Genomic DNA, 24,276 nt, shown 5'->3' with positions numbered 1-24,276 from the left:
TTTTCCAATGAGTCAACTCTTTGCATGAGGTGGACAAAGTACTGGAGTTTCAGCTTCAGCATCATTCCCTCCAAAGAAATCCCAGGGCTGATCTCCTTCAGAATGGAGTGGTTGGATCTCCTTGCAGTCCAAGGGACTCTCAAGAGTCTTCTCCAACACCACAGTTCAAAAGCATCAATTCTTCAGCGCTCAGCTTTCTTCACAGTCCAACTCTCACATCCATACATGACCACTAGAAAAACCATAGCCTTGACTAGACATCCAATAAAGGCCATAATTCTAAATAATATACGATTATGTTAAATATGGACTTTCAAAGTGTCATTAATAGTAAAGAATCCACCTGCCAACACAGGGGAGATAAGAGAGACAGGTTCTATCCCTGGGCTGGGAAGATCCCCTAGAGGAGAGCATAGCAACCCACTCCAGTATTCTTTCTTGGAGAAACCCATGGACAGAGGAGTCTGGCAGGCTACGCTCCATAGGGTCTCAAAGAGTCAGACACAACTGAAGCAACTTAGCATGCAAACATCAATAGTGCCCGGATTAGGGTCCAGTCATGTTCCCTAGGACTTGTGTTCCACATTGCTTGATACCATGCTCTGAACCAAGTTGCCTTTTTCATAAGAACTAGCCTGTCATTGTAGTTTAGTAGCCTTTTTAATAGCTTCTTGCCCACTGAAATTTAAGAGCTCTTTTTATTTTGAATTTTTTTTAATTTATTTATTTTTTATTTTACTTTACAATTCTGTATTGGTTTTGCCATACATTGACATGAATCCACCACGGGTGTACATGCGTCTTTGTCCCTTTCAGTCAAAGTTGATGGAGTGTCCATCAATTCAATTCTCTTAAAAACTTTGTGGGATTTCTATGAATTTCACTGGAATGTACTTCATTATATAAAAGCCACATCAACAGATCTCTTTAATCTCTTTAAATATATTTAATCTCTTTAATTCTCTGCCTTGGGCTGAATCAGAATGATTCATAATTATTCTGCCTTGGGCTGAATAATTAGAAGCCTTTTTTCTAGTTCTAGGCATATTTTTAAGTCTTTCTAGAAGATTAACAAAGGGTCTTACAGCCATATTATTTATATGATCTTACTTCAAAGGTCTTTGCCAGTGGAGAGGAAGGAAATGAGAAAGTTTTATTTTCAAACCCACTAAATCCCAAGTCCTTATAGTTCCTTTAAAAATTGTTTGAATACTGCAAAAGTTCTTTTTTTTTTTCCTCACACTTAAGTCTCTCCATCAAAAACTTTGGTGGCTCAGTCAGTAAAGAATCCACCTGAAATGTGAGAGACCTGGGTTCGATCCCTGGGTCAGGAAGATCCCCTGGAGAAGGAAATGGCAACCCACTCCAGTATTCTTGCCTGGAGAATCCCATGGACGGAGGAGCCTGGTAGGCTACAGTCCACAGGGTCGCAGAGAGTCAGACGCGATTTCACCACCATTCACCACCACACTTCCTGAATCTTCATAAAAGAACAAATGATCACATACTACAAATATCTTAGAAAGGTAATGTCCAAGTCCATTTATGAAGATACATCTGACAAATCCAACCTGACAGTATGATCTCTCAGAGGTGGAGGATATAATGAAACTACTACTACTCTTCTGGACCAACATGGGAGAATTTTGCTGAGGATGAAGTAACAGGAACCTTGAGGAGCAAGGGATTTTGTCATCCTGGAGTGATGACCATTATGGAAGGGAGAGCTGGTATAGTCAGAGGCAAGCCCTCTTGCCCTATGGCAGGAAGAAAGCATAGCTGTGGGTCCACAGTCTGTGGTCCTACAAGGGGAGATTTTGCAAGAAGGATGGGACTTTCAACAGTAAAAATCAGACCTAACTTCCAGAAGTTATTCCTGGAAAGAAAAAAGGAGAGCAAGGATCAATGTGGCCACATATATAGTGTCCTAGAAAGTTCAGATTCAAATTTAGAATATACATACCATGGACGGGATCAAGGGACCCATGGTCAAAATTACATGCAAAATTTGGCACAGATCAAATAGGAATTGTGTCAGGAAGGCTGAAGCCCAGCACGCACAGGAAGTGAAAGTCAAAGCCACTCAGTCGTGTCTGATTCTTTGTGACCCCAAGGACTATACAGTCCATGGAATCACACTCCAGAATACTGGAGTGGGTAGCTGTTCCCTTCTCTAGGGGATCTTCCCAACCCAGGGATCGAACCCAGGTCTCCCACATTGTAGGTGGATTCTTTACAAGCTGAGCCACTAGGGAAGCCCCCAGAATGCACAAGTGATGCAAAAGACAGCAAAGAATAATAAGATTTTTTTGTGATTTTGTTTCAGGCAGGAACATGGAAGATGTAAATCTGTTAGGTAGAGATTATGGTGCAATGCTAGCAGATTATAGAGAAAGTAGAACTGCTCAACTTCTATTTTGATTCTTTTCTTTAAAGAGAATGGGCATCTGGCTGTAAAGAGAAGCATAAATATTGAAAAAGCTGAAGCCCAGGTGGAAGAGATGATGTTGAACAAAATTCTCATTTTCTGTCAAAAATGAGTTCCTCTCTTCCTAAGAATCCAGTATAGTTGAATAGATGAAGAGTTGGGACACTGTAAATGCAAGATTCTCCTCTGCACAATTTAGACTGCCAGTGAAAACCTGTGCCATGAGCTCTCAGAGTGCAAGGCTCAAAGTTCCACACAGGTGTGTCCCAGGGATCTGTATAGATAATACAGGAAGTCCGAATCCAGTGGGGTTGGGGACAAAGAGGCTTTTATAGTGATTATTAACTGGTACAAAATTTCTTTGGAGGTAATGGAAATGTTCCAGAATTAGTGGCGATAGTTTTCACAACCTTGTGAATATATTGGGTTACCCAAAAAGTTTGTTTGGGTTTTCCCCTTTTGGCCAACCCTATACTAAAAAAACCCTGAATTATATACTTTGAAGGATGACTTTTATGGTATATGCATTATATCTTAATTTCTTTTGAAGAATACATTATCACATTTTTACCAACTTCAGTACCAAGTTTCTTTTCTGTGTCTACCTATCCAAAATTTTAAAAAGCTAGTGACCAGAACAAATCCCTGTCAGCTAAAGAACAAAACCAAAGTTCACTTTGAAAGTTCTTATTCTTTGTGACTGATGACAAAACATACAAACAAAACAGTTTGCTTTTTAGTTTTATGGGGGAAAGTAAAGGGATATAACCAAATCTAGCAAGTTTTTTTAAGAAAGCATTTTGTGCTCATTTTTTTTAAGCAAAAAAATGAAAGCAAAAGATGGAATCACAACTGTGGCAATATTATACTAAATTGCCCATCACCAAAAAACTAGATGGGATAATAAACTGGCTAAAGTAGTGAGCCCAGTTCCCTAGTAACTCTCTAGGAACCAACTGCACATACAATTGTTGAGAGATAAGAAAGAGCTAGAATGGGAAAGTCTTAATGACTTTAGCAGCAATAGCTTTAAAAGAAGCTGCAGAATGATGGAGCTGTTGTGCTATGAATGCATCTGCGTTGTGAAACCTAGAGTCCAGTTTAGTCTGGGGGAGGAAGGATAATGGTCCCACTCTAGTCTGTGTGGATCAGAATATCTGGAGCAGAAGTCTGGAAGGGAAGAGAGCTTGGGAGAGAAGGGATACATGCCTGAGTCCCCTTTGCTGTTCACCTGAAACTACCACAGTATTGTTGATTGGTTATACCCCATTACAAAATAAAAAATTTTGTTAAATTTTTTTAATTTCTAAAAAAAAAGAATATCTAAAGCACTGTATGCCATTCTGAGTGCCACCACCCCAGGGGATGGCAGGAAAACCAGAACCTGATAGAATAAAGGTCTGACACCATGACATAAACCATTAAAAGGACAGATACTATTTAGCTTAGGAAAGAAAAGGAAAAAGAGAAACCTAAAGGTTCTCTTTTTAAAAAAGTATCAGAAAGACTCAGTTTTTTGAATCTTCATGACTCTTATTAGCAACATCTCAGGAAAAGAAAAAAGCTAAGGTTGCCAAACATTTGAGGTCTGAGTTGAATAACCTCAGACGAAATATGTACATAACCAGAAGTCACAGTTAACTGATGTCACAAATAAATGTGAAGGAGCAAGAAAAATGGGGGCCTTCACTTAAAAGTGGAAGTAGAACCTAGCCACAGGGAGAAGGAAAAAGGACAGTCAATAGAGACATACGCTTGGTCATTCCTCAAGCATGTCCCAGAGGTCTGTATTATTTAAATGTCTCCAAATGGTTAGCAGACATTTTATCCAATCCAAAAAGCCCATGAGATACTTGGTTCATAAGACAAGTTGTCTGTGCCAAAAGAACCTTGAAGTTTCAGTTCAGTTCAGTTGCTCAGTCATGTCCAACTCTTTAGGACCCCATGGACTGCAGCACACCAGGCCGCCCTGTTCATCACTAACTCCCAGAGTTTACTCAAACTCAAGTCCATTGACTCAGTGATGCCATCCAGCCATCTCATCTTCTGTCTTTCCCTTCTCCTCCTGCCTTCAGTCTTTCCCAGCATCAGGGTCTTTTCAAATGAGTCAGTTCTTCACGTTAGATGCCCAAAGTATTGGAGTTTCAACTTTAGCATCAGTCCTTCCAATGAATAGTCAGGACTGATTTCCTTTAGGCTGGACTAGTTGGATCTCCTTGTAGTCCAAAGGACTCTCAAGAGTCTTCTCCAACACCACAATTCAAAAGCATCAATTCTTTGGCACCCAGCTTTCTTTATAGCCCAACTCTCACATCCATACATGACCACTAGAAAAACCATAGCCTTGACTAGACAGACCTTTGTTGGCAAAGCAATGTCTCTGCTTTTGAATATACTATCTAGGTTGGTCATAACTTTTCTTCCAAGGAGTAAGTATCTTTTAATTTCATGGCTGCAGTCACCATCTGCGGTGATTTTGGAGGCCCAAAAATAAAGTTTGACACTGTTTCCACTGTTTCCCCATCTATTTCCCATGAAGTGATGGGACAAGATGCCATGATCTTCATTTTCTGAATGCTGAGCTTTAAGCCAACTTTTTCACTCTCCACTTTCACTTTTATCAAGAGGCTTTTTAGTGCCTCCTCACTTTCTGCCATAAGGGTGGTGTCATCTGCATATGTGAGGTTATTGATATTTCTCTCGGCAATCTTGATTCCAGCTTATGCTCCCTCCAGCCCAGCGTTTCTCATGATGTACTCTGCATAGAAGTTAAATAAGCAGGGTGACAATATACAGCCTTGATGTACTCCTTTTCCTATTTGGAACCAGTCTGTTGTTCCATGTCCAGTTGTAACTGTTGCTTCTTGACCTGCATACAGGTTTCTCAAGAGGCAGGTCAGGTGGTCTGGTATCCCCATCTCTTTCAGAATTTTCCACCATTTATTGTGATCCACACAGTCAAAGGCTTTGGTATAGTCAATAAAGCAGAAATAGATATTTTTCTGGAATTCTCTTGCTTTTACATTAGCCTGTGTTTTTTCCAAATTTTCTACAATGAACATGTATTACATCTGTAATCAGCAAGGGAAAAAATTGCTGACTGGATTTTTTTTTTTTACCTCATCCTAATCTTCCATCACTAACACCTTCTGTATATCTCCACCTCAACCCTTCCTGCTAAATAATCTTCCTGCTAAAAAATAAAGTATTGCTAGCATAATATAACCAAGCTAAGCAATGAGGGCTAGTCACTATAAGCAATGGAGAGTTTTATTATCGTATATTTTATTTGCCCTAAGGAATCTGAAGGACCTGAAAAGTCAAGTGCTATTTCTCCAGGGTTAAACTGGAAACTAGGAGGGAAGACTACCAATTTTGTGGGGCAGGAGAGGAAAAAAGGAGATCCACCCAGGGTGACTCTCTAGATGGACTGTTTGACAAATCTCTGCAGAAAGTTAATAAAATAAAAATTGGTCTCCTTATGTGGACTTGGTGTGCAATCATGAACAAGTACTCATATTGATCAATCAGCTATTACAAGTGTAAATAAGAACTAACAAACAAACAAAAAACACACAGTCTGAACAATCATATGATAAGTAACAAATGAGAATTTCAAAAAAATAAGTGTCAATACTGTATAGCACAGAGAACTCTGCTCAATGTTACATGGCAGCGAGGATGTGAGGGGAATTTTGGGAGAGAATGGATACATGTATATGTATGGCTGAGTCCCTTTGCTGTCCACCTGAAACTATCACAACATTGTTAATCAGCTATACCCCAATATAAGATTAAAAGTTTATAAAAAATAAAAAAAAAATTTTAATGAGTGTCAAGGAAGACATCTGATTCTTTTTTCCTATGATCATTGCCTTCCCTCTCATCCAGCTCTTACGTATTTTAGAAACCAAGAAAAAAATGCTAGTGTGTGTGTGTGTGTGTGTGTAACATACATATAAAAATGGGACACTTTTGAAATCACTGATCTCCTGTTAAGTCATATCCAGTCCTAGCCTGTGCCAATAGACTGCAGTGAGCATCACCCTAGCCTACACATGTCCGGTTTCAAAGAATCATCACAATAAAGGATAAAACATTCCTCTATCTTCTAGTAGGACTGCAAATAATCCTCAAAATAATCATGTTGAGACCATGACCAATTTATTTTTCACATTAATAAAGAAAGCTGAGACAATTTTCTTCATTCTGATGTGACGTATTCTTGGTTCCAAAAATCCTTTCTTGTGATTAACTTCTCTCTCCTGTGGTCATGAAGCCCATTTCTCCTTGTTCTATTCTTGGAGAGTAAGTTGCTTAGCCTTTTCCCCAGAAGCACTTCACTGTTAGAGTCTACCATGAGACTAATTATCCATTCTTTAAACAAAGTAATCCATGTTTATGAGACCCCTCCTCAAACATTTCATTTTCCCATTCCAATCAAATTTATCGTTTCCCTTTTAATCTACTCCAAATTTTCTCTGTCCCCTAAACCAAATCAAATATGTGAACTTCTGGGTGATTTCTAAGCATCACACATTCCCTATTATAAATGAAGGAAATACAGAATTGTAAAGAGATTTCTTTGATGTCCTGGAATATGTGGCTATGCTGAAACAGACTGTTAAGAACTGTCTTTTTTTTTTTTTTTTAAGCACTGGACAAGTGGAAGAACAAGTTATGCCATTTGTGAAAGCCATTGATACTTGGTAAAATGGCGCCATCTAGTGCCTACATCGGCAAGAGAAGGGTAGGAAGAAAACTGTAAATCAATTACAGTGCAAAATGACAACTCCAGAAACTGGCAGGGCCAAGGCAATTTAATAACAATAGGTCGATATTGACTCCGGGGACCATAATTCCTAGTCTATCGACTGGGTCACTGGAGCAGCTTAACAACTAACATAGCCTTTTTCCAGGGAGAAACACTGTTCTGAGTGTGCTAGAGAGGCTTACAAAGAAGAGCAAGAAACCAACTGCAACTACTTCATGTCTGGCACTGCTGTAAGCGTTTGCACCCTTCCTTTTTTTTTTTTTTTTTCATGTAATCATGACATCATTTTATAAGACAAGTATTATCATCCCCATTTTACAGATGAAAAACTGAGGCCAAGAGAGGCCAAAATCTTACCTTAGGTTTCAAACCCACTTTCTCTCTTTTGCACTACCCCAGAGAGAACATATAGGAAAACACCTCAGCTCCATTTCCTATCCATCATTCTCCACATGGAAGACCAGGGAGACACTGCTGGTCCAGTACTACCACCAGGGAGTCCACAGTGTGATGTACAACTCTGCTGAAAGACGCTAAAGGGGTAATCTGAAGACATGGAATGAAGAGGACAAACACTGGACTAGAATAAGGACCGGGTAGCAAAAGCATTTCCTGTAGCCCAGTTTGAACATCACTTTTTTGTTGCCATTATTTTTGTCTGCCTTTAAGTCAGTAGCTCCTGCATGCCAGGGGGTATACACTTAATATGTCATGCTAAGTTGCTTCAGTCATGTCCAACTCTTTACAACCCCATGGACTGTAGCCCACGGGGCTCTTCTGTCCATGGGATTTTTCCAGGCAAGAATACTGGAATGGGTTGCTATTCCCTTCTCCAGGGGATCTTCCCAACCCAGGGATAGAACCTGGGTCTCCCACATTGCAGGCAGATTCTTTACCATCTGAACCACCATGGAAGCCCAGAGTATTTTAAGATATTACGTTTTCATTCATGTATGATATTACATTTTAAATTAAACCAGTAGGTCTACATGGTAAATGAATCAATGAGGCCATTGGAAAAAAGTATATAAAACAGCAAGTATATTATCATTTAAAAAAAAAAGAAAAGAACAATGATGAGCTCCTGATAGAACAAGGATAAAATACATAAAAATAGAAATAAGAGACTTCCCTCGCAATCCAGTGGTTAGGACTCTGTGCTTCCACTGACGGGGACACAGGTTCTATCCTGGTGAGGGAACTAAGACCCCACATACTTCAACTAGCAACTAAAGATCCCACAGGCTGCAACTAAGACCCAGTACAGCCAAATAAAAATATTTTTTAATGCAGTGAGTTCTTTAAATTTTATGGGAAGTTTTTGTTGATTTATTGTTTCCTCAAAGAAATATCATGAAGTATAGTTGAATCTAGGAAAATTTTCTTGAGAATTCTATTCTAACTAGAAATATAAACAAAACAAAAAAAAACTAAAGGAATTTTATATTTCTTCTAGAATACATACATGCACACACTCAATTTTGATGACCAGTAGGCAACTGTAAAATATTCTCAAATGAAAGAAAATCTTAGCCTGATACATATTCCAGCCTAAGTTTAAAAAAATAAACTAGTATTCTGTAAGGGAGTTAATTACATTGAGTATCTGAAGGCTTCCCAATGAGTCAATAACATCGTCCAATAGAATCCAAGCCATTTCCCTCCTAGGTTTGTCATAGAATCTCTGTATAGCAAAAACTCACTTTAACTCTGTGGGCCTTCCCCTCATGTTGCAGCAGGGTTGGAGGATAGACAGGGTCTAGAACCTGGAGCCATGCCTTCTTTCAAGTGTGAAGGTGAGCTCATAGCTCTCATTAGTAGAACAGAAGGTTTGAGAGGTTTCAAACAAATAATGATCTCTGCTTATCTATCCATTCTCTCTTGAAGAGGGTGTCTCTGTTAAAAAAAAAAAAAAAATTCTCTCTCTCTCTGCCAGCCCTTCAAGATGCTGAAGGGAAAGAAGGCCAAGGGGAAGAAGGTGGCCCTGGCTCCCGCTGTGGTGAAGAAGCAGGAGGCCAAGAAGGTGGTCAACCCCCTTTTTGAGGAAAGGCCCAAGAATTTTGGCATTGGACAGGTTATCCAACCCAAAAGGGACCTCACCTGCTTCGTCAAATGGCCCCACTACATCCAGCTGCAGCAGCAAAGGGCTATTCTCTATAAGCAGCTGAAAGTGCCTCCTGCAGTTAACCATTTCACCCAGGCCTTGGACCAACAAACAGCTACTCAACTACTTAAGCTGGCCCACAAGCACAGTCCAGAGATGAAGCAAGAGACAAAGCAGAGGTTGCTGGCCCAAGAGGAGAAGAAAACTGCTGGCAAACTGCCCACCAAGAGGCCACCTGTCCTTCGAGCAGGGGTCAACACTGTCACCACCTTGGTGGAGAACAAGAATGCTCAGCTGGTGGTAATTGCTCATGACATGGTCTTCCTGTGCTGAAAGATGGGGGTTCCCTACTGCATCAACAAGGGGAAGGCCCGGCTGGGGCGCCTGATCCACAGGAAGACCTGCAACACCGTGGCCTTCACACATGTCAACTTGGAAGACAAGAGTGCCCTGGCTAAGCTGGTGGAAGCCATCAGGACCAATTACAACAACAGATATGATGAGATCCACCATCAGTGGGGAGGCAATGTCTTGGGGCCAAAGTCAGTGGCTCTCATCACCAAGCTGGAAAAGGCGAAGGCCAAAGAGCTGGCCACTAAACTGGGCTGAGTATGCACCACTGAGCTTTCTGTACATAAAAGTAATAAAAGATTCTTAAGAAAAGAAAAAATTCTCAAAACCCCTGCCTGAGCTTCTCTTGTTCAGCAATACAGCTTTGGCAATGAGCCTAAATTAGGATACAGATGGATGATGTAGAAGGACAAAGGAAATACCATGTGCAAAGACACAGGGGTATGAGAATGTGTTTCTTTAGGCAAAGGCAAATCATTCAAAAGAACTGGCACAAAGGATGTGATCACTGAAAAGGGACAGATTATGAAAAAGTCTTGCATGAGTGCTAAGGAAGTATACACTTTAGATTATACTTTAGACTAGTGTTTCTCACATATAAGTAGCATAAAAGGAAAAATATTCTCACAGATCCTGTCTTGACTTAAATTCTCTTTAAATTTCATGGCAGACACTGTTTATAATTCCCTTATATTTGTTCTCACCATCTTCCTCTTAATTAATAGAATTCTTCAAATTTTACCTCGAGCCTACATTTCCCAGCCTCCCTTGCAACTGAGGGATCAAATGACCATATTCTGGCCAGTGAGAAGTACATGAAAAGAACATCTATACCTTCTGGGTCATGTTCTCATAAGGAAGCTACTTGTCCCTTTACTTCCTCTCTACTCCTTCCCACAGGCTGGAAATCCAAAGAAATGGTGACAAACCAGCTTCAGCTATGTGAATGAAGGCAATATTCCCGGACCTAACTGCTCACATGTGCTCTGTGTGACCAGCAACGTCAGCATCACCTGGGGGTTTGTGGAAGTGCACAGTCAGCCCAAACCAGACCTACTGAGGTTTATTCTACAACTTAAAGTAGATCTCCAGGGAATTCCCTGGTGGTTCAATGATTAGGACTCTCTGCTTTCACTGCCAAGGGCCCAGGTTCAATCTCTGGTTGGGGAACTAAGAAACTTCAAGCCAAGCAGCGCAGTGAAAAAAAAAATTATATATATATATATATCCCCAAGTGACTCATATTTACATTAAATTTTGAGACGCATCAATCTAGGAGAAGGCAAGGGGAGCAAACTCGTGGGAAAATGGGTCTCCAGATGACAATGTCAGTGCTGGACAACTGACTAGCTCAGATGTTTATGAGAGAGTGGACTTTCTACATGTGCTTAAGCCACCTTTTTTTTTAAATCTCTGATCCTATATGCCAAACTGTATTAATATATACAAATATAAAACATGGCATAAATACCCATCCATATTTTTTAATATAGATGTCTTTATGTATTCCTTTTAAAACCACACACCTTGGATGAAACTCAAAACTACACTCTTCCAACAGAAACCACACAACTTGCTTCCAAACATACTGAAGCTCAGGTTCTTTATGCCTCAGCGCAGAAGGAATTCAGCAAGAGGCAAAGTGATAGGTAGGAAGTATATTTATCAATATCCTTTGTAAAGAGGTTGCAGGAAAATGGGAGAGGATGGTCACATCCCAGGTCTTGGATGAGTTCCTGGGACAGGCCAAAGAGTGAGGGTCCCTGGGTTCAGGCAAGAAAGGATTCAAGAGCAAGCCATATGTTCCATAGGCAGAATGCAGCCCATCTCAGAAGGTGAGAGCTGCCTGGAAATATGGGACAGTTAGATTTTATGGGCTGGGTAATTTCATAAGCTAATGACTGGGAGGGTTTCCCTGGTGGCTCAGTGGTAAGAATCCACCTGCCAATGCAGTTGTTGTTGTTCAGTCGCTAAGTCATGTCTGATTCTTTGTGACCCTGTGGACTGTAGCACGCCAGGCTCCCCTATCCTTCGCTATCTTCCGGAGTTTGCTCAAATTCAGTGATGCTATCTACCCATCTCATCCTCTGCCCCCTTCTCCTTTTGCCTTTCCCAGCATCAGGATCTTTACCAATGAGTCTTTCCAGGGTCTTTCCCAGCATCAGGGTCTTTTCAAATGAGTCAGTTCTTCGCATCAGATAGCCAAAGTGTTGGAACTTCAGCTTCAGCATCAATCCCTCCAATTAATATTCAGAGTTGATTTCCCTTAGGATTGGCTGGTTTGATCTCTTTACAGTCCAAGAGATTCTCAAGAGTCTTCTCCAGCACCACAATTCAAAAGCATCAATTCTTCAGCACTGCCTTCTTTACGGTCTAACTCTCACAACCATACAAATTGTCAATGCAGGAGACAGGGTTTCAATCGCTGGGTTGGGAAGATCCCTCAAAGAAGGAAATGGCAACCCACTCCAGTTGTCTTGCCTGGAAAATCCCATGGAGAGAGGAGCCTGGCAAGCTACAGTCCATGGGGTCACAAAGAGTCAGATACAAACTTAGTGACTAAACAACAAATGAGTAGGATTACTTCAACTGCTTGGGGAAAGGTGTGGGGATTTCTAGGAACTGGGACACCACCCACATTTTGGACTTTTACGGTCTGCCCTAGAAGTGTCAGGTACCTGTGGGTATGTACTTAGTATATGCTTTTGTATCACAAAGCTATGGTTTTTCCAGTAGTCATGTATGAATGTGAGAGTTGGACTATAAAGAAAGCTGAGCGCTGAAGAATTGATGCTTTTGAACTGTGGTGTTGGAGAAGACTCTTGAGAGTCCCTTAGACTGCAAGGAGATCCAACTAGTCTATCCTAAAGGAAATCAGTCCTGAATATTCATTGGAAGGACTGATGCTGAAGCTCCAATACTTTGGCCACCTGATGCAAAGAACTGACTCACTAAAAAAGACCCTGATGCTGGGCAGGAGAAGGGGATGACAGAGGCAGAGATGGTTGGATGGCATCACTGACTCAATGGACATGAGTTTAAGTAAGCTCCAGGAGTTGGTGATGGACAGGGAAGCCTGGCGTGCTGCAGTCCATGGGGTCGCAAAGTCAGACATGACTAAGCAACTGAACTGAACTCGTATTACAATGAGTGTATAATGAGGCTCAAGGTGTACAGGAAGTCAAATCATCCACTACCTTGGACTTAATTCTTCTAACCAGTTTTTGTCATATCCTCAATGGCTACATTATTCTTTTAAAGGTTGTGCCCTGTCCCCTTTCCTCCTCACTTTGACTTTATTCAGTACCAACACCACTACTAAAGTATATATGCTATACTGGTTTTAGCTGAGCTGATTATATGCTGGTCCAGAGCCATAAAAATGTTTTTTAATTATAAATGAAATAAAAACAAACTATGAAACCAATAAAAATCCAAATGAACAATTGTTTTAATATAACGAAATGGATGATGTTTTTCTGCTGGAACAAAGTCACTCTTCACAACACAGAAATATACTGAGGCTTTCAGACAAATGCTCTTGAGTTTGGCAGGTTTGTCTACATGTGTTTTGTGAGAATTCAGTTCTCTTAGAACTTGACTCTGTTTGAAATACTGTCAACAATTAATAGCACCAAATGCCATGTCATTTGACTTCACTTGGCTTAAGTGTATCACTTAATATATTAAGTTACCTCTTTTCACATTCACCCAGGACAATTCAAGAAGTACTTCTTAACATCAGTAATTTTATACAATTTATAAAGTTTTACAATTTATACAATTGCAAGTACAGTTTATAAGACTCTCGCCCAAATCGAGAGAAATAAAACTTATTTTTATACACAAAAATCTACACAAATGTCCATAGCAGCTCTATGTAATAGCCAAAAACTGGAAACATGTTTCAACAGACAAATGGATAAGTAAGCTGCAGTACAGTATATAAAACAATGAAATACCTTTCAGTAAGAAAAAGACATATTGATACGTATAACAACTTGAGGATCACAAATGCATTATTCTAAGTGAAAAAAAATCTCAAAAGCTTATATGGGACTTCCCTGGTGGCACAATGGATAGTAACCCAGCTGCCAGTGCAGGGGACACAGGTTCAGTCTCTGGCCCGGGAAGACTCCAGATGCTGCAGAGTAAGCCCGTGTGGTACAGCCACTGTGCCCGTGTGCCCTAGAGCCATGAGCTTCACCTACAAAGCCTGAGTGCTGCACCTACTGAAGCCCGCACATCTAGAGTCTGTGCCCCACAGCAAGAGAAGCCACCGCAGTGAGAAGCCCATGCACGGAAAGGAAGAGCAGCCCCATCTGTCGCAACCAGAGAAAGCCTGTGAGCAGCAGTGAAGACCCAGTGCGGTCAAAAATAAATTCTGAAAGAAAAAAATCTTATTAAAAAAGTTTATATGTATGATTCCATTTATATAACACTCTTGAAATGACAAAGTTACAAAGAACAAATCATTATTTGTCAGGCATTTAGTTTTAAGGAGAATATGACTAATTATAAAGGGGTGAAGTCACAGAGTTTCTTTTATGGCAATGAAATAATTTTGTCTCCTAAATATGTCAGTGTTTATACAAATCTACACATATGATAATATTTTGTAGAATTATATACCTGAAAAACAAAAGAGTGCATATAAAAACTGGTAAAATCTAAATAAAGTTTGTAATTGAGTTAATACCAATATCAGTTTCCTGGTTTGATAATGAATTGTAGTTTATGTAAAATGTTATCATTAGGGGAAGCTGAATATAGAATATACACGAACTCATCATACTATTTTTGCCACCTCTCTTAAGTCTAAAAGTACTTCAAAATCAATATTTTTTATTGTAACCTAATAACACAGAACATCTTTGAGCTTTTGCATTTTAGCTGATCCAGACATGACAGGTGTCAAAGGAATACCCAGAGAAAGAAGAATTTAGAAAAGGAAAGAAAAATGCACCTTCAAAGAGAGCAAGGGAATCAGACTTTAGAAAGACTGGTTCATCAAATAAAAAACATAAGAAGGACTGAAAGCAAAAAATTCACACTATTACCAAGGTTACGAAGTTTACATTATCCCTTCAAGATAAGAAAGCAACAACTTGCTCACAAGACAGCTATATTCACAATGCTCCTGACAATCTCCAGCCAACAACACAGCAAAAATTGGAGATAAAACTATTTGGGGAGAGTCTAGGATTGTTGGAAATATTCAACATTTTATTAGTTGGGAAATCAGACCAGTCAGGATGACTCTGATTTATCTCAGGGTGCAAAGTTTGTTGTTTATATTTTTGTTTTTACTGTGGTAGGTGAAAAGTATAGACACACTGGAAGCAGAGCAGGTTTTGCTTTTGTGTAGACACCTGTGATTTGCCAAAAGTAGCTGCACTGCAACTCCTGGCATCTCAGTGACCAGGACAGACTATTTTTCTACACCACTTTCTGTGACCCCACTGGGCCTGAGACTGTGTCTACTGTTTCCCATAGAAAATCTGCGCTTGAACGATGTGGTATACAATGAAATATTACTGAACCTTAAAAATAAATGAAAATTTCACATTTGACTAACATAAAAATTACCATGTTATAAAGTCATGTATCTCAAATGGCTAGATTATCATTATCTGAATGAAAATCAATCAGTTCGGTTGCTCAGTCATGTCCGACTCTTTGCAATCCCATGGACTGCAGCACGCCAGGCTTCCCTGCTAAGTCACTTCAGTCGTGTCCAACTCTGCACCGACCCCATAGACGGTAGCCCACCAGGCTCCCCCGTTCCTGGGATTCTCCAGGCAAGAACACTGGAGTGGGTTGCCATTTCCTTCTCCAATGCGAGAAAGTGAAAAGTGAAAGTGAAGTCACTCAGTCAGGTCCGACTAGTATCGACCCCATGGACTGCAGCCTATCAGGCTCCTCTGTCCATGGGATTTTCCAGGCAAGAGTGCTGGAGTGGAGTGCCATTGCCTTCTCCACCAGGCTCCCCTGTCCATCACCAACTCCCGGAGCTTACTCAAACTCGTGTCCATCAAGTCAGTGATGCCACCCAACCATCTCATCCTCCGTCATCCCCTTCTCCTCCTGCCTTCAATCTTTCCCAGCATCAGGGTCTTTTCTAGTGAGTCAGGTTTTCATATTAGGTGGCCAAAGTATTGGAGTTTCAGCTTCAGCATCAGTCCTTCCAATGAATATTCAGGACTGATTTCCTTTAGGATGGACTAGTTGGATCTCCTTGCAGTCCAAGGGACTCTCAAGAGTCTTCTCCAATACCACAGTTCAAAAGTATCAATCCGTGGCTTCACTTTGCCATGAAGTGATGGGACCAGATGCCATGATCTTCATTTTTTGAATGTTGGATTTTAAGCCAGCTTTTTCATTCTTCTCTTTCACCTTCATCAAGAGGCTCTTTAGTTCCTCTTCACTTTCTGCCATAAGGGTGTTGTCATCTGCTTATTTCTCCAGTGACAATATACAGCCTTGATGTACTCCTTTCCCAATTTGGAACCAGTTTGTTGTTCCATGTCTGGTTCTAACTGTTAATTCTTGACCTGCATACAGGTTTCTCAAGAGGCAGGGAAGGTATTCTGGTATTCCCATCTCTTGAAGAATTTTCCACAGTTGTGATCCACATAGTCAAAGGCTTTAGCGTAGTCAATGAAGCAGATGTTTTTCTGGAATTATCTTGCTTGTTCTAGGATCCAACTGATGTTGGCAATTTGATTTCTGGTTCCTCTGCCTTTTCTAAATCCAGCTTGAACATTTGGAAGTTCTAGGTTCACGTACTGTTGAAGCCTGGCTTGGAGAATTCTGGGAATTACTTTGCTAACGCGTGCTGCTGCTGCTGCTAAGTCACTTCAGTTGTGTCCAACTCTGTATGACCTCATAGACGGCAGCCCACCAGGCTCCCCCGTCCCTGGGATTCTCCAGGCAAGAACACTGGAGTGGGTTGCCATTTCCTTCTCCAATGCATGAACGTGAAAAGTGAAAGTGAAGTCACTCAGTCGTGTCCTGACTCTTCGCGATCCCATGGACTGCAGCCTACCAGGCTCCTCCACCCATGGGATTTTCCAGGCAAGAGTACTGGAGTGGGATGCCATCGCCTTCTCCTGCTAACGTGTGAAATGAGTGCAATTGGGGTGTAACAAACTACCACACAACTAATCCTCTCCTCAAACAGATGGCCTGGAGAGACTTGTGAGAATATTCCACCAAGGGGCAGCAGAGAGCAACAGGTGGCTCCACACAGTTTGTCCCCCAGGGTAAACTCGGTCCTCAGCCAAAGGCACCCAAAATCTCAGATGTGCAAACACAGAGCTTCAGAAACTGCCCCTTCTTAGTCTCACTTGACCCAACTGCACCACCACAACAAATGATACTGCCAAGCCAAATGGCTGGAAACGGGAGGTGGCAGGAAAAAGAAACTGAGTACTCACAGATTGAGGGTCGAGTTAGGGAGAGGGCAGGGCTTCACTCGCTTTAACACAACTTGTTTTTCAGGTTCTGAAAAGCTTCACCCTTTCCAGCTTTGCTTCACATCCATGACTAAAAGGGTTTTAAATGGAGATTTCACACAGATAAAAGTATCAAAAGAGATTTGCTTCAAAAGGCTCCTCTTGTATCTCAGACCTGAAAGCTCAGAAAGAAGCTATGAGGCTATGGAGCCTTAAAGTGGGGTTTCCTTCCTGTCCACTCAGACTCTTACTTTAAAGGCTACTGAAAGATTTGCTTTAAGTTACAGATTCCTGGGCCCCAACCACTCCTCAGAGCATCCCAACTTTGAGAATCCTGAAATTTAATAACTGTTGACACATGAGCAGTGGACGATAGTGTGTGAGTTGAAGGACCCAAGAATTCTAGGTCATTGTGTGGACTTAAAAAATATTTACAACCTAAAAACTGTGAGTTATATTTTATTCGGTAGGAATTTTTTAGGACTTCATGCCCGGGAGACAGCATCTCAAGTAACCCTGAGAGAACTTCTCCAAGGAGGTGAGGGGAGGAGTCAGGTTACACAGAAGTTTTGCAACAAAGGACAGGTAGTCTGAACATCAAACAATTATTAATTAAAGAAAACCAGGAATCCCAAGTTAAGGAATTTACTGCTTTTCTATGAATGGGAAGATGCAAGAATTACGCTTACTGAAATCACTCCTTTGATATGTACCTCAGCTATCTGGGCCCAATATCCTGTGTTTGCACATCCTGAGCTTCCTCAGGGCTTTCCTGATAGCTCAGTTGGTAAAGAATCCACCTACAATGCGGGAGACTTGGATTCCATCCCTGGGTTGGGAAGATCCCCTGAAGAAGAGAAAGGTTACCCACTGCAAGGTTCTGGCCTGGAGAATTCCACAGACTGTATAGTCCCTGGGGCCCACAGAGTCAGACACTGCTGAGCGACTTTCATTTCACATCCTGAGCTTCCTCAGGGCTCACCTCAAGGAGTGGCTGGAGTCTGATGGCTGCTAGACGGCAGGTATTCTTTCTTTCCTTCCTGAGTTCCCTCAGGGCTCACCAGCTCACCATCTGTGGTGGCTGTAATTACTAAGATTTACTGATGTGGCAAGAAGTATTCCATTTCTCAACTGTTACATTGGCCAACAATATTAGGCCCAGAATAAGGGCTTTGACCTCCTAGGAGCCCAGATTTGAATCCAGTAGATGATCTCACTTGAACAAGAAAACTTCCTATGAGTACAGAACAAGGTCTCCCTTCAAATTCTACAATATGGGAACAGGCTTCAGTTTGCCAGGACCACAGTTTGTCCTTATAACAGATGCCTGGAAAACTTTACTTATATTGGGGTTTTAAAATGGCTGGGGAGTGACCTGCATATAACCTGTGAGTGAGTGAAGTCGCTCAGTCGTGTCCGACTCTTTGTGGCCCCATGGACTGTAGCCTACCAGGCTCCTCCGTCCATGGGATTTTCCAGGCAAGAGTACTGGAGTGGGTTGCCATTTCCTAGATAACTGCAGTTTTCCCGTTTTTTGTAGATCAACCTCACATCTCGTTGATCCCATCTCGTATGGGATCCAGCAAGCCCAACTCCAGAGGCTCTCCCAGTGAAAAGGTATTAACTGCCCCCTTACATTTCTCTTTCCCTCCCCCCTCAACCAAAATTCCCTTAATCTAGCCCAAAATGTCACCTTTGACTAAAAGGTAGTTCTCTGAGGAAAGCTGCTGGCCCCCACATTTAAAACTACTGCCTCTAGCAATTCAAAGGCTCTAGAAGTTAAAATTAACCCCATAAGCAATTAACCCAGTTCAGGTGACCTCCGGGAATTTGGCTATTATATATATAATTTTTAATCTGAGGTAATTCAGTCCCAGTATAGGGGGAAAAAAAATCTTTGGACTAAAATCCATAATCTCTCTTCTAATTTTTTATATTAATCAAGACTCTATTAATCCATATCTCAACCAGAAAGTAAGCAGGCCAAACTAAAGAAGTCTTCCCACCTTAATCTTTCCACTGATTTAATTTTAGATGATACCCAGAAGTTCTTGGATCTGTCTATTCAATTTCTTAGAGCAACTGGACTACTAAGAAGCCCTCCTATGTCAATCTGAGCAACAGTCCAGAAAGATTCTTCTGGCAGTTTTTCTCAACAAGCTTCTCTCATTATAGACAACAAGGGGAAGCTGTACATTATTCAAATCTAGTCTTTAAAACTAAGGTGTCTCTACTCTACTGGGGGCTCCCAACAATAGACACAGCCCAAAGTAGACCCAATGCTAAAAGTGTGAGGGCCTCCAGGGCCATCCCATGTGAGAACTCATGATTCCTCCCAGTTCAAAGCTCCATAGAGTTTCTGAAGCACAGTAAGCATTGGCAGTGAGGATGGGGGAGTCTCTAATGCCCTTTGTGGCCTTCAAGAATGTAAGACCTGTGGGGGAGGGGGGTTGAAACTCTTAATAACCAACGATTTAAGACCCTTAAAGTTCCCTCAATAAGAATAAGAATCTTCTAGCCAACTAAACTTCCCACTCACCCTGTCAATTAGTTTCCAAATGAATCATTTATAACAGCCCATCTGGGAAGCGCATCCTGATGACACTCTCATTGAAAGGCCCCTGGGTCCCCTCAAATATTTTCTTGGCTATTGTTCCAATCTGGCCTGCTGAGCCTTGGCTGTACAGTGTTCTGGTAACAGGAGCCAAGACATCCTCACCATGCAGCTGGTTCCTGGATGAACATTCCCTTCCCTTCCTCAGATGCACTAGAATAAGAAGCCCATAAATCTTCCCATTAAGGATCAGCCTGCTACATCTTATCTCAGCTCAGATTAATTAGGTCTAATTGATGGTATTAATAAATCAAGATGTGAAGAATCACAAAATCTTTAAACCCAAAAGGAATTGTTTGCATTGTTTTTCCTAACCCTCAGAGTATTTTGGAATCTGCTCTTCAATACTTTAGAAATCCTGAAATGTGGCAGAATGAAGACAAAAATGCAAGTGTCTTGGACTTCCCTGGTGGAGCAGTGGATAAGAATCTGCCTGCCAATTCTTATCCCCATATCCAAGGCACATGGGTTTGATCCCTGGTCTGGGAAGAATACACATACCACAGAGCCAACTAAGCCCGTGTGCCACAGCTACTGAGCCTGCATGCTGCAACTACTGAAGACTACATGTCTAGAGCCTGTGCTCTGCAACAAGAGAAGTCATCTCCGTGAGAAGACCTCACTCACATCACAATAAAGAGTAGTCCCTGCTAGAGAAAGCCTGCACAAAGCAACTAAGACCCAACGCAGCCAAAAAATAAAATTAAAAATTTTTTTAAAGAAATGCAAGTGTCCTGATCACCAACCCAGGCTCCCATATCATCCATAAGTTACTGCAGATCTAGTTGGTCCAAGATTTCTGGCCTTCTCCTTATCCTGCTTTCTGATACATAATTGTGATAAAGAAAATATAATTTATCATGTTACATCCAGTTAACAAAAGTGAAACCACTTTTAAGCTATTTCTTTCATTCATTCATTGTATTCAAGGTATTTCTTTCATTAATTCATTCATTCAGCGGTTCAACAAATATGTATGCCAGGCTCTAAAGAGACATCAGAGTGGACAGACCTCTGCCCCCAACTTCACATCTAGTGGAGGAATCTGGACAAATAAATTGGCAATGATAACATAACAAGATAACCTGGTGATAAAGGAAGTTCAAAGGGGGCACAGTAAGAAGTTCTTATTCAAGCCAGTGGGTCATGGGAGAAGAGGAATCAACTGGGGAAAGAAATATTCTGGATATGAGGAAGGATCTGTAAAAGAGAACCAGGGGAAAGGACACAGTTCAATGGCAATCGTAATGTAGTTCCAAGGGGCTGGAACAAGCACTAGATGAGAGATTAGAGAAACAGACACAGATTCAGATATGCTGTGTGAGGAGGAGACAGGATTTAATACTAAAGGCAACTGAAACTATCAAAGGGCTTTAAACACATGCTCATTCATTCTAAGGGACTTCCCTATAGCTCAGATGGTAAAGAATTTTCCTGCAACGCAGAAGACCAGGGTTTGATCCCTGGGTTGGGAAGACCCTCTGGAGAAGGAAATGGCTACCCACTCCAGTATTTTTACCTGGAGAATTCCATGGACAGGGGAGCCTGGCAGGCTACAGTCCATGGGGTCACAGAGTTGGACACGACTGAGAGATGCACTGGCATTCATTTTAGGGGCCTGACAGACAAAAAAAAAAATTCAGAGTGTGATAAGCACTATCAAGAAAGCAATACAAAAAAAAAAAAAAAAAAAAGAAGGCAAGCAATACAGAGAACCAAGAAATGGGTGCTTGGGGAAACCAGCTGCTTCAGGCTGACACAGTCCGTGGTACCTCCACCTGAGAAATCCAGCTGCTTCAGAAAACCTACTAGAGGGAAACCAATCAGGACTCTACTGGTTAATTCAGAGAGAAAAATCTATATTGAAAAAGATCAGTTTCCAAAGGCCCATTCTCCAGGCATAAGCTGCATGAACAAAAGTAGGAAAATCATGGGACTTCCCTGGTGGTCCAGCGGTTAAGACTCTGCTTCCAGTGCAGGCGGCATGGGTTTGATCTCTACTCAGTCTGGAACTAAGATCCTACTTGCCACAACTAAGACCTGGCACAACATAATAAATAAATATTTGGGGGGGAAAAAGTAGGGAAATCATGATACAAACTCATTTTTCAACAAAATCTAATTATCTTAAATAATAGAAATTGTGGAGTGAGTTTTGTGTATAACTTTAATAAGAGGGTTGGTATTTTTTAGTATTTAAAAATCAATTTTCCTTTCCTTATCCACATCATTGAAGGGCTTTTTTTTTGGTTGGGGGGGGGGGGCAGGGGGGTCTTTATTTGTTTCTTTTTGGATTTTTTTGACCAGGTCATGGGGTTTGTGGGATCTTAGTTGATACTTTAGACTGAGTTGACAATGATTCTTTATCCTCTAAACTTCCTTCTAAAGGCAGACTAAGATTAGAGTTAAACAAAGGTCTTATTATTCCTACAAGCAACTTTTTGAGAGTTAAAACAATGTAAACTTCTTTTCTGGAGCATTTTCCCTCCTATCAGCAGATACTAATATGCCACTGAAAACCAGCACTGACTTTTCTCGAGGGCAACCTCACATCGAGGCCCATCTCACCTCCTGCTTTGATAACTGCTTCCAAGGAAAAGAAAATCCTGTCAACGTACTGGGATCACAGACACAAGGAAAGAAATATTAACCACTTTATTGATTTCTGAGATTTGAAGGCTATTAAATTTTTTCTCTGTTGACAGCTTCAGTTCAGTTCAGTTCAGTCGCTCAGTCGTGTCCAACTCTTTGCGACCCCATGAATCACAGCACGCAAGGCCTCACTGTCCATCACCAACTCCTGGAGTTCACTCAGACTCACGTCCATCAAGTCAGTGATGCCATCCAGCCATCTCATCCTCTGTCGTCCCCTTCTCCTCCTGCCCCCAATCCCTTCCAGTATCAGAGTCTTTTCGCATGAGGTGGCCAAAGTACTGGAGTTTCAGCTTAACATCATTCCTTCCAAAGAAATCCCAGGGCTGATCTCCTTCAGAATGGATTGGTTGGATCTCCTTGCAGTCCAAGGGACTCTCAACAGTCTTCTCCAACACCAATGCTTCTTCAAAAGCATCAATTCTTCGGCGCTCAGCCTTCTTTACAGTCCAACTCTCAAATCCATACATGACCACAGGAAAAACCGTAGCCTTAGGAAGACCCAAAATAGCAAAAAATCGTTTCATCTGGCATGCCAACTGGGATTGCTGCATGGCAGCTACCTAAAGCATCCTCCTGGGAAGACTGAGGATTTGGTGAGACAACTCACGTGCTCTGGTAATGACCACTGTGATTAGGGAAGCTACCTCTGGCACAGAAGATAAGAATTCGCCCTCCAGGAGGTAAGTTCTATTACAACCTACCCTGAGGCAAGTACATCCAGCAGAATTATTAAGAATCATTTGGCAAGGATGGATGACCAACAGTCAGGGCAGAATAGGAATAATTCTGGTGGCAAGGAATCTGTTCCTGAAGCTCTTTGCTAAGTCTGGATAGCTGATTTTATGTTTTCAAGTAGATGGGGTTACTGAATCCCAGCTGGGGAGAATCTTATCCTGCTGTTTTATAGCTAAAACATGGAAAAACATCACAGAAGTTGTGATTCAACGAATTGGAGCTGTACGCTTAAGGTTTGTGTACTTTAATACATATATAACTCACTTTTAAAAACTTAATTAAAAATAATCCCATCAGCTGCTGATGATCAGCCTATGTCAGAGTTAACACTGTGTTGGGCCTTGTGGTGGTACAGTTCACTCCTCTGTCTCCACTGTCCTGCCCAGTGCCTGGTACTAGCAAGCAATCAATACATCAGTTCAGTTCAGTTCAGTAGTGTCCGACTCTTTGCGACCCCATGAATCGCAGCACACCAGGCCTCCCTGTCCATCACCAACTCCCAGAGTCTACTCAAACTCATGTCCATCGAGTCGGTGATGCCATCCAGCCATCTCATCCTTTGTGGTCCCCTTCTCCTCCTGCCCCCAATCCCTCCCAGCATCAGGGTCTTTTCCAATGATTCAACTCTTCACATGAGGTGGCCAAAGTACTGGAGTTTCAGCTTCAGCATCAGTCCTTCCAAAGAACACCCAGGACTGATCTCCTTTAGGATGGACTGGTTGGACCTCCTTTCAGTCCAAGGGACTCTCAAGAGTCTTCTCCAACACCACAGTTCAAAAAGCATCAATTCTTCCACGCTCAGCTTTCTTCACAGTCCAACTCTCACATCCATACATGACCACTGGAAAAACCATAGCCTTGACTAGATGAACCTTTGTTGGCAAAGTAATGTCTCTGCTTTTCAATATGCTATCTAGGTTGGTCATAACTTTCCTTCCAAGGAGTAAGCGTCTTTTAACTTCATGGCTGCAGTCACTATCTGTGGTGATTTGGGAGCCCAAAAAAATAAAAGTCTGACACTGTTTCCACTGTTTCCCCATCTATTTGCCATGAAGTGATGGCACCAGATGCCATGATCTTCGTTTTCTGAATGTTGAGCTTTAAGCCAACTTTTTCACTCTCCTCTTTCACTTTCATCAAGAGGCTCTTTAGTTCCTC

At 41.5% G+C, this 24,276-nt stretch overlaps 1 long non-coding RNA gene and 1 pseudogene across 1 annotated transcript in view; one reads left to right on the top strand and one right to left on the bottom strand.

Annotated features, from left to right (window-relative positions):
* The window catches only part of LOC120875101, a 271,110-nt gene that overhangs the window by 229,006 nt on the left and 17,828 nt on the right, over window positions 1-24,276 (bottom strand). The gene's annotated exons all lie outside the window — the stretch shown is intronic.
* Window positions 7,092-9,960, top strand: LOC120875100 (annotated as a pseudogene).

The sequence above is a fragment of the Oryx dammah genome, unplaced genomic scaffold, assembly GCF_014754425.2.
Source record: "Oryx dammah isolate SB20612 unplaced genomic scaffold, SCBI_Odam_1.1 HiC_scaffold_16, whole genome shotgun sequence".
NCBI lineage: Eukaryota > Metazoa > Chordata > Mammalia > Artiodactyla > Bovidae > Oryx > Oryx dammah.
This window is presented reverse-complemented; position numbering and strand designations above follow the sequence as displayed.